Source organism: Trichechus manatus, unplaced genomic scaffold, assembly GCF_000243295.1.
Source record: "Trichechus manatus latirostris isolate Lorelei unplaced genomic scaffold, TriManLat1.0 scaffold00019, whole genome shotgun sequence".
NCBI lineage: Eukaryota > Metazoa > Chordata > Mammalia > Sirenia > Trichechidae > Trichechus > Trichechus manatus.
Window position 1 is genome coordinate 17108404 of NW_004443955.1, and position 12279 is coordinate 17120682.

A 12279-nucleotide genomic window follows, 5' to 3' on the forward strand; every position below is an offset into this window, starting at 1 on the left:
AGACGCTGGGGAAAACTGGGGTGTTTGTTTGCAAGGCATGCATTCTGGTTGTTTTCTCCCCTAATACTAGTAACAGATTTCACCTGAGAGAGTCACTCTTGTACCTCATTCTCCCTGTAATCTGTAGCCCTTGCTTGGGATGGTTTCTCGAGCTGGACGTTGCAAGTTGGGAATAGGGCAGATTTGTAAAATTCAGAACAGAGTTACGGTAGCAAGCCCCTGTGGTAATGATAAGTACAATCGTCACTCCCTTGTACCAGCCTATAATCACCTGGGAAAGAAAATTGTTGCCTCTAGCCCAGGGAACAGACACAGCACAGAGGGGTTAGCTTGATACATCAAGAGAGTTCTATAGGCAAAGCTGTCTTTTGCAGAATGCCTTTGCATGAACTAGCACCTTGGGGTGACTCTCACAACTGGAAATGTATCCTAAGAAACCTTTTCAAGATCTCTTCCTGTTTCTCTTCCCCTGTCATTCATTATTTTATTTCCTTTAAGTTTGATTAAATACCCTGCTCTGTTACCCAAACAAAATTAATGATTCAAGTGTACAAGGAACAAAATTAATCTCTCTTGACCTTTGTAATATGAAGTGTAATCTTTTGTGGCTGCAAAAAAGGGAACTTTGTACAAACTGAGGTTAAGCATAATTAAAGAATTCCATGAAACATGAAAATATCCCACACATTTCCCTGGCTGGAGGTTTTATAACTTCAGGAAATACTGTTACAGACATTTAAATTTTTTTTTTTTTTTCTTAAAGGTGAATTTGGAACCATTAGGGCTTGGGAGAGGGAGAATTAAGAAAAACCTCTATACCTGAAATGGAAGTTGATATTTTACATTTAGTTTCTTGTCAGTTATAAATTTTCACCACAGGAGAAATACTGGGAGCAGCAGCCGGTACGGGTTTTACATACTTGGTTAATTAGCAATTCTTACCAAACCAAGTGTATCATTTCTCTTTAGAATCCTACATGGCCTCGATTAGACATATTTACGGGAAAAGTCAATGGATAAGACATTAGAGGCCAACCTCAAAGTCAGAATAGAGCAACCATAGACCTTAGAGAAGTGCTTTATTCGCCAAGAATTGGTTGGTTATCGATCCTGGTCTGTGTCTCTGGTCACAATAGCACTTACTCTAATTTTTCTAGTGTAAATATAAGTAAATTTGAATTGGTGTTGCTGAAAACAATCTGTAAATCTGCATTTTGTGGTTTTGGTTGTAATTGTAGTTACTGGAAGGTTCAATATCTGGGGCATGTTGAGGAGACAAGGCTGTGTCGTGGCACCTTGCTCTCTGCAAATGCCTCCTGATGCACTTTCTCAAGGGTTATTAAAGTGACTCTGGCTCTCTCTGCTCAGAAGCGCAGAAACCACATGGGTACTCAGCCAAAAGGAAACTGGGGGCAGGAGATGAGTATTGTCAGAAGAAATGCTGTGCATTTAACTTAGACTTCTCTTTTTGTTTCCCTGAGGTCAACCAAGCAATTAAGGAAGAAAGATATGCACAGTTTTCCTGCTCTCCTGAAGGTAAACAATAATAAATTCACATTTTTTGGCAACAATATCATTCCCCTACCTTTTTGTTCTTCCTTTGCCTGCATTTCTCTGTCCCTCCCTTATCTTAGATTTGATTTTAGAAACTTTCCAACAAGCACTGTACTCTCATCACAACCTAAGTTCTTCTCATCGTACTGGGAACACCGCCCCTTCACAGAAGATGCTAGAGGGTTAATGAGGGTTAATGGGTATTGTATTTCACCTGGATATTGCCAAGAAATTTTGAGCTAAGAGGGAATGGGGGTGGGAAATGGCCTCATTGATGATGGAAAGAGCAAAAATAAAGCACTGAATAAATCCCACTGTTGGAAGACCATGTGTGAAATATGAATCTTGCAAGTTCAAACATTTGACTGCAATTACTAGTGCTGAGGTATTATCATTTTATTTCCAAAGAACCCTATGCTTTTAACTTAAATCGAGAATTTACAAGAAAACTGTTTTTGCAAAAGGGAAAATAATTAAACATGTGAAAAGTAAAATGAATTAAAATGTGTGACCAACACCTGCATGCACACACCAAATTATAATACAAATCAGAAGAGAAATAGAGTGGTGGAGACTGATCTTAAAGGTCTTATCTTACATAGCAGCTAATTATCTGCTTTCTGGTTAGAGAGTGGTTATCCACTTGTGTTAGTAAGTAATTTGTTCTTACTGAGGAGCAGTCTGTTTAATCACAAGCAATGTTCTCTTCTATTAGGCATTTCTATTTGGAGCTGTAGTCTCTAGCTTCAACTCCTTCCCCTGTCCTTAATCCTAGCCATACTGAATTTATTACAAGTCCCCAAACTTGTATTTTCATATCATGCCTCAATGCCTTCTCATATGCTGTTCCTTTACCCAACACACCATTCTCTCCTCCTTGTCTACATAACAATTCTTTGTACTCCAGACACTCTAAGTTTTGCTTTCTCTGGAAAGCTATTTACGACCACCACTGACCATTCTATTTTCACTTAAGAATATGTGCTGAATTGTAACAACACAATAGCATCTTAATTAGTTCTGATAAGCTGTGAGCTCTCTGGAAAGAGAGGGTAAGTTTTAACTTCTCTGTCCATAGACAGCAACTATCATAGTGTGTTGCATGCACTCAGTAAATTCAGTGAATATGGATAAATGAATAATTAAATTCTCTTGTTAAACCTGACTAAGGCTGATTTTTTAAGCTGCAAATGAATATAAGGGCCAGGTAAACATCTTAAATCAGTTATGCAATTCAGGGGTAGCATATATTTTGTCTAACCAAGTAGGTACACATATCCAATGTTGCTAGGTTTTCTAAATTTCAAGATAAGCCAGAAATTTAGATTTTTCTTTGAAATCAACCAATTTTTAAACTTTTGCAGTTAACTCCAATTTGTGTGGTTCATATTTGGCCAGGTAAAAACCTTCACTATAAAATTTTGTAGTATGAAACATGTCTAATTGTATTTCTCCATCTAAAAGTTCAAAGCCATTAGTAGACAATGGCATGTGCAACATATGGAGCCTTCACGACCGGGGAACTAAATATTCTTATAACCAGTTGTTGAGTTGATTTGACTCATGACAACCCTGTGTGTGTCATAGAAGGACTGTGCTGCATGGGGTTTTCAATGGCTGATTTTTGGAAGTACATCACCAGGCCTTTCTTCCAAGGTGCCTCTGGATGAACTTAAACCATCAACATTTTGGTTAGCAGCAAATGCATTAACTGTTTGCACCTTACATATGTACCCCTTGCCATTTGAGTCAATTCCAAATCACAGTGACCCTGTAGGACAGAGCAGAACTGCCCTAGAGGGTTTCCAATACTGTAACCTTTTTGGGAGCAGACTGCCAAATCTTTCTCCTGTGGAGCAGCTGGTGGGTTCAAACCACCTACCTTTTGGTTAGTAGCCAAGTGCTTAACCACTGTGTCACCAGGGCGCATTATAGTTTGCACCATAAAGGAGGCTAAATGCTAGGCATGGACTCAGCTAAAGGCCCTAGGAATTCATTTCGCCCAGGTGATAGTATGTGGAATCAGGAAAGTGTAGTGCCTAACTGTAAGGACAGCCTCCATTGGCAGTCAATATCTGGGAATCAATTATCAGTGACGTCAGTGATGTCATGCTTGGGCAAAGAGAGCTAGAAAGATAGGGAACTCCAACTCATCACTGCGAAGATGTGTCACAGAAAGAGATTTATCTGAAGACCATAGGATAGTGTATTTTATTTGAAGACAAAAAAGCTACTAGAACTAATAAGTGAGTCTAGAAAAGTCATAAGCTATAGACTCAATATACAGAAATCAACTGTTTCTAAACACTAGCAATCATAAGTTGAAAATTAAAATAAAAATAATATTTACAACAGCATCAAAAATATGAAACACTTAGGGATGAATCTGAAAAAGTGTGTGTAGAACTTGTGTACTGAAAGCTACAAATCATTGCTGAGAGAAATTAAAGAAGACCTATAATAAATAAAAATGTATACTATGTTCATGAACTAGAAGACTCAAAATTCTTAAGACATCTTTTCTTCTCAAATTGATATTTTGACCGCTTTATTGAGATATATTTCATATACCATACAATTTATCCATTTAAAGTGAACAACTGAATGTTTTTAGTATATCCACAGGATTGTACAACCATCATCACAATCTAGTTTTAGAATATTTTGCCCTCCCTCAAAATAAACCCCATAGTCATTAATAAACACTCCTTTTTTGTTCCCAATTACTTAGCCTTAGACAACCACTAATCTACTTTCTATGTCTATAGATTTGCCTATTCTGGGCATTTCAGATAAACAGAATCATATAATACATAGCCTTTTGTGATGGCTTCTTTGACTTACCATAATGTTTTCCGGGTCCATCCACGTTGTAACATGCATCAGTATTTCATTCACTTTTATTGCCAAATAATATTCCAATCTATGAATATGACACATTATATTCATCTTCATAAAACCTATAAAAATGTCAGTAATTTTTTTTTGCCAAAGCTGACAAGCTGATTCTAAAATTTATATGAACTCAAAGGACCTACAATAGCCAAAACAACTTTAAAAAAGAATAACAACGTTAGATAACTAACGGTACCTGATTTCAAGACTTATTATTAAAGCCAATAAAAATCAAGACAATGTAGAATTTGACATCAAGATAGACAAACAGATCAATAGAAATGAGTAGAGAATCCAGAAGTTCTTATAATGAACAACTAATTTGTTACTAATAGGCCAAAGCAATTCATTGGTGAAAACAAATGGTGCCGGAGCAACTAGATATCCATGTGTATTAAAAAAAAAGAAAAATTCTATCCATACCTTGAATAATATACAAAAATTAACTCAAAATGTGTCATAGATCTAAATATAAAACATAATGCTATTAAACTTCTAGAGGAAAACATAGGAAAAATGTTTTTACTCTTATATTAGGTAAAAATTTCTTAGATATGACACCAGAAGGACTACCCATAGGAGAAAAAACATAGTAAATCAGCCATTATCAAAAGTAGTAACTTCTGCTATTCAATATACATTGTTAAGAGAATGTAAAGAAAAGCCACAGACTGGGAGATAATGTTTGCAATTCACATATTTGATAAAGAACTTGAATCTACACTATATAAGGAACTCTGGTAGGCAACAGTTAAGCGCTCAGCTGCTGACCGAAAAGTTGGCAGTTCGAACCCAGCCAGTGGCTCCACAGGAGAAAGACACGACAGCCTGCTCCCACAAAGATTACAGCCTGGAAAACCCTATGGGGCAGTTCTAATCTGTCACATTGGGTCGCTATGTGTTGAAATTGGCTTGATGGCAGCTAACAACAACAATATCCAGAATATATAAAGAACTCTGAAAACCATAATAAGGAAACAAACAACCCAATTTAAAAATGAGCAAATTATTTGGACAGACACTTCATCAAAGAAGATATATGGATGGCAAATAAGCACAGGAAAAGATGTTCAACATCATCAGTCATTAGGTAAATGCAAATTAAAGCTATAATGAGATATCATACATACCTATTAGAATGGCAAAAATTTATAAGACACAACATAGCAAGTGTTGCGGAGAATGAGGAGAAATCGAAACTACTATATACGACTGGTGGGAAAAATAATTTGGTATAACCACTTTGGAAAACAGTTTGGCAGTTTCTTAAAATTTAAACATACACCTGTCATATGATTCAGGCCTTCTACTTCTAGGTATTTACCCAAGAAAAATGAAAATTTATGTTCATATAAAGACCTATTCATCAATGTTCATAGCAGCTTTTTTGTAATAACCAAAAACTAGAAACAACCCAAATATTTCTCAACAGATGAATAGATAAACAAATTGTGGTATACAATAAAATGCAATGCAGCTCAGCAATAAAAGGTATGAATTATGGCACATGTAGACACAGGGATGAATATTGAAATAATTATGGTGAGAGAAAGAAGCCAGAACCACCTCCAAAGAATACATACTTCATTGTTCCATTTATATAAAATTTCAGAAATGAAAAATTAATATATATTGACAGAAAGCAGATCAGTGGTTGCATGGAGGTAGAAGGAAGGGTTTACCAAGGGGTAAGAGGAAACCGGTGCAGGGAATAGATATGTTTCTTATCCTGACTGTTGCAATGGTTTCATGATTACATACATATATCAAAATATATCAAATTGTACGCTTTAAATGTATGTAGTTTATTGTACGTTAATTATACTTCATTAAAAATATTAAGAACAAAAAAGGAATACGACTCCATCTGATGGTTTGGCTCCCAGTGAGCAGAGCAACATCAGTCCTGGTTCCAGAAGAAATGGCTCTCCAGGCAGTTTCTCAACACAAGGACTCACACCTGGGAAATAAAGAGTGCATCCCAGTTATTAGACCTGGGTACATGGAGGGGGTAGGGTCACAGATACAATGCAATCACCTTATTATGAGAACTAGGACACAAGGTCAGATGTCCCACTGCTGGACTTCTGTACTAAGGCTTCTAGAGTTTCTCATGAAAAAATGACAGTTATGAGAGCTAAGGGTAGATTTGATCCTGAGGAGAAAGGCCTAGAGTCTCAGTCATGTATGGGAGAAGGCTGAAGAGGCAGCATAGCAACCTCCTCTCCCAGCTCTGTATTTACCAGAAGGGGCTGTGGTAGGCAGGCTTTGTAGTTACAAAGGGGTAGAGTGCACACTGCTTCCCGCAGAAGGATGTGATTGGCTTGTTTGAATAACTTCCCAGGGTGCCAGGGAATCGAAAACCATTAGGCTGAGGGCCAGGTGAAATGCAGCTGGCTTAGGTGGTAGGGGAACTAGCTGGTGTGGAGCCTTTCCCTGTGGGTGGGGGGACATAACAAGTGAAAGCAGGGGAATTCTGATAGACCATTGGGGCCCTATAAGACTCAAAAATGTTATGGCAGCACATGAAAACTTAGGCCTTACAGTACACACTCCTTTGCTGATCTACCTCAGTGTCTCAGGTCTTTCACCTCCTTCCCAATAATTTCACACTTCACTGCATTCACACTGACCTTGCTACACCTACTCATCACAACCTGGATCTTCCAACACACACACACACAGAATTGCACACACAGACACACAGACACATGTACAAGCACAAATACACACACTCACCCCTACTCATTCTGTCTGCACTGCCATTAAAAATCAGTTTGTAAACTGGCTCACTTGGCACATGCTATGTTTGGGTTATAAGCTTCTTTATTGGTAGGAATCATACCTTCTACTCCTATTTGCATTTGAAGAGCTCTGTTCCCATAAATGATATCTTCTGGAGGGAGGAGAACATAATGAAACCTTTCTGGTTTTAGAAACAATCAGGTTAACTAGAGCCCAAGCCCTCTAGAATTAACATTTCACCTGTTGTGAAGCATACCTGTACTTTAAACAAAGTTCATAAAACTTTCACAACTCACTGTACAAAGAGATTTTAAAGAACTAGTCAGGCAAATTTACAAATATATGTGCATAAAGCTGATTAGCATATGGTTCAAAAGAGCAAAAATTACTAAAGCAACTTAATTGTGTATCAACAGGAGAATGGTTAAATAAATCATGCTATATCGACTCACTGGTGTACCATACAGACGCTAAAACAATATGATCTGGATCTGTTTATTGGCAGACAATAATCTCTGCAATACCCAGCAAAATGAAAACAAATATGCATAGAATAATCCTATTGTTGACCACACATATAGTACGCATACATATATACATACAATTTTGGTATCTCTGGGTAGTGGTATTGCAGGCGATTTTTAGTTTCTTCTATATATTTGATTCACTATTTCTAAATTCCTTGCAAAGAGCAGGCACCACTTTTATAATCAGAAATAGTTCTTTCTACTTGGGGAAAAACACACCATTAACATCTCAACATTGGCCTGTTCATCTTGGCTGCAGGCCAGGAAGCCCTTTCTCAGGATGTGGGGAGAGGGAATGGATCTTTCCTGTGTAGCTGATGGTTATGATCCTTGACCCCATCCTTTGATTAACATTGAGACAAGCTGACTAATTTAACATGGGCCATTTCATACATATAGTAAGAACAATCTTTTAAATAATTCTTAAAGGTGATCAGGATTACCAAAATATTTGATCTCCAAAATGTGCCTTCCCCTACTTATTAGTAAGTTATTCCTCAGATCTCACACTGACAAAAGTAAATGCGTATTAAAAACCCATGCTGGAAATTAGTTATATATAAAGCAATGTATAATACACAATAAAGATCTAAACCATGACTTGTAAGAATTTGCAGCTATAAATGCTGAAGCAGGTCTAGGAACACCTGATACATTCACCCTACAAGTGTTAACCAGGCATGCCTACCCTGTGAAGTTGAATTTCACAGATTTTAACACAACCACGTTCCATTATTGTAAACTGGTATCACCTGAATCCTGTAAAAAGTAGGGAGAATAATCACCATCAATCCAAAGCTGATTACTATGAGGTGGAGGTCAGACATACCTATACGCTCCAACTTTTTTTTTTTTTTTTTTTTAGCAATTCTGACACTAGCCGTCCCTCCCACAGCACTTGCTAATTCTCTGCTGGGTTTGATAATTCATTTCAATAGCCACACAGAACTCACAGGCCATAATCATAATTATGTGGTTTATTGGGGAAGTAGGAGGTTAAAACTCGGGATAAGTATCAACGTGGAAATAACAGGAACAACTCAGGAGACAGGATGCAATTCATCAATCAGAAGATCGTCCAACTTCTCAGCTCCTCTGCTGTGCCCACAGGAGGCAGGCATTACTCTTGGCCGTGGCCACCACCAGCCCTCGCTCTTCGCCTCTGCCCTGCTTGGGCAAGTGTTACACCTCTTTAGCTCAACCAGCATGTGCCCAGAGGCACCTCACTCTGCCAGCAAGTCTCCTGCCCAAAGGCACTCAACTCTCTTGCTCTGTGGGTTGGCGAGCCCACTGCAGCCTTCTTGTGCTGGTCTCCTGCTTCTCACCACTTGTACTGTCTTGTGCCCTGTGGTGCTGTCTCCAGTGCTACAGCTCTGTCTGTCTCCTGGATTTAGGAAGTTCTCAGTGCAGGGACCCCAGGTTTAAAGGATGCACTCCACTCCTGGCTCTTCTTCTTGATGGTAGTGAGGTCACCCTGAGCCTCTGTGGGATTGGTTCTTTTAAGCCTAGTAGGATGTCAAAACTAACCAATCCCCTTGGTAGGCCACAGACACCTTATTTGTAGAGTTGCCATCCAATCCTTACAAGAGTTTTACATAGCTTATTAGCATAGCTCCAGCCAATCATTTTGTCAGAGTTAAGAGACCATGGCTAGAAAGGCCATATAAAAGCATTTTAGTCCACCACAATCAACATCTCCTAGCATTATGCCAGTCACATTCCCATCAAAACAGTTTACTTCCCTTCATTTATCTTTTCTCTGTACCAGGATCCAGGAAGGATCTCCTCATTGAGCACGACTTGAATAAGGAAAGAGACACAGTGGTACTCAGGTCCAAACAATCACTAGTGGCCTGGATAACAGCCTCTCCTCCCTTGAATCCAATTTACTGACTCCCAGAGTAAAACTAACATAGTGATACTCCAGTGTTCTACAAGCCCCCGCCACCACCACCAGTTGTGCTCATTGCCTAAGGTTAAGCTAGTGTCCTCAAAGGGGCCTTCCTGCTTCCTGTTTGATCTTTTTTCCCTGCCCAACACTCCTCCATGCACCCTGTCCACTAGCCAACACAACTACTGTTTTCTCATACACAGTGTGTTCCTGGCTGTTGTGGTCTTGCTCTTGCTATTCCTTTTGTCTGGAATACTGTTCTTTCCCTCCCAACAGGATTCAATCCTATCTGCTCGTCAAAACTCTGCTCAAATGCTACCCTGTCCATGGAGCCCTACTTGCTCCTCCTAGCTGAAAGTAACATCTCCTTTCTCTGAGCTCTCGCTCTAGTCACGCCTATCTTACAGAAATCCCTGCCTACCATGTTTGCATATTTTTGTATTCTTGCTATTCCAACCCAGTAATCATCCTCAAAGGAGCCCTGGTGGTGCAGTGGTTAAGCGCAAAAATGTTCGTAGTTCAAACCCACCAGCCATTCCACAGGAGAAAGATGTGGCGCTCTGTTCCCATAAGGATTACAGCCTTGGAAACCCTATGGGGTAGATCTACTCCTTCCTACAGGGTCGATATGATTTGGAAATGACTCGATGGCAGCAGGTTCATTTTCCTCAAGCGCAAATCTGACTGTGCTGTGCCAGGTGAGCAAAAGCTCTCTGTGGCTCTCTGGAGCCTTAAAGGCAGAAGAGAGTACTGAAATCTCACTCAGCCACTGACTGACTAATGCGTGACTTTGGACAAGTTACTAAACTTCTTTGTGCCTCAGTTTCCTTAACCATGAAATTGGGATAATAATAGAGCTTAACTTTTAGCAATATTGTGATGGTCAAACAGGCAGTACATGTATCTTTTAGTAGATTCCAGAACACTTCTCAATAAATGTTAATATTAATAACAATACCATATTTTTCACAAATAACACATGCCTTCTATGTTTGTATGACAACTGTGTATGTCAACTTATGAGGTATTTTGATAAGCACGTTATGCTAATTTTTTTACAGCAACATGTAAAATTAATTTTTAATTATTATTATTGCCTATGATACTATTATGGCCTGCTTCAAACCCTGAAGCACAGCACACAACAGTTGCCCCCATCCACTACTCTGCTTAATTTTCTACTTCCCACCTCAAACACTATCATCAGCCATGGAAAACTGTCTTTAATGCTCACTAATCTTATCACTTATCCTCTCTCTCTTCATCAAATTGACACACTTCTCCTTTGCCTAGTGTTTTCTCATTTATTTACCAAGACCCTCATAAGAAACTACTTCCTCAGTGAAGACATTACAGACTCCTCCAGGTCCTTTGGTCTTCCTCCATTCTTCTCTTCTTTAATTGTATTTTAGATGAAGGTTTACAGAACAAACTCGCTTCTTATTAAAAAGTTAGTACACATATTGTTTTATGACATTGGTTAACAACTCCATGACATGTCAACCCTCTCCCTTCTCGACCTCTGGCTCCCTATTACCAGCTTTCCTGTCCCCACCTGCCTTCTAGTACTTGCCCCTTTAGTACTTGCCTCTTTAGTCTCATTTTGTTTATGAGACAGTCTAATCTTTGGCTGAAGGATGAACCTCAAGAGTGACATCATTACCAAGCTAAAAGGGTGTCTGGGGGGGGCCATATTCTCGGGGTTTCTCCAGTCTCTATAAGGCCGGTAAGTCTGGTCTTTTTTTTTTGAGTTAAAGTTTTGTTCTACATTTTACTTCAGCACTGTCCAGGATCCTCTACTGTGATCCCTGTCAGAGCAGTCAGTGGCAGTAGCTGGGCACCATCTAGTTGTACTGGACTCAGTCTGGTGGAGGCCATGATAGTTGTGGTCCACCAGTCCTTTGGAGTAATCTTTCACTTGTATCTTTAGGTTTCTTCATTTTCCCTTGCTCCTGAAGGGCTAAGACCAGTGGAGTATCCTACATGGCTGCTCACAGGTTTTTAAGACCCCAGACCCTACTCACCAAACTAGAATGTAGAACATTGTCTTTATAAACTATGTTATGCCAATTGAGCTAGGTGTTCCCCGAGACTATGGTCCCCACAGCCCTCAGCCCAGTTTGGATGTGTTTATGGAGTTTCCATGACCTTATCTTTTACAAGTTGTGCTGGCTTCCCCAGTATTTGATACTGTCTTACACTTCACCCAAGTTATCACTTAGCTATTGTCTATTTAGTGTTTTTCTATCCACACCCCTCCCGTCCCTTGTAACCATCAAAGATTATTTCTTTTTCTGTGTAAAACTTTTCATGAGTTTTTACAGTAATGATCTCATACAATATTTGTCATTTTGTGACTGAATTATTTCATTCAGCATGATGCCCTCCAGATTCGTCCATGTTATGAGACGCTTTGCAGATTCACCATTATTTGTTATCGTTGTGTAATACTCCATTGTGTGTATGTTCCATAGTTTATTTTTCCATTCATCTGTTGATGGGCATCTAGGTTGTTTCTTTTTGCTATTGTGAACAATGCTGCAGTGAACTTGGGTGTGTGTATGTCTGTTCATGTGACGGCTCTTATTTCTCTAGGATATATTCCTAGGAGTGGGATTGCTGGATCATATGGTACTTCTATTTCTAGCTTTCTAAGGAAGCACCATA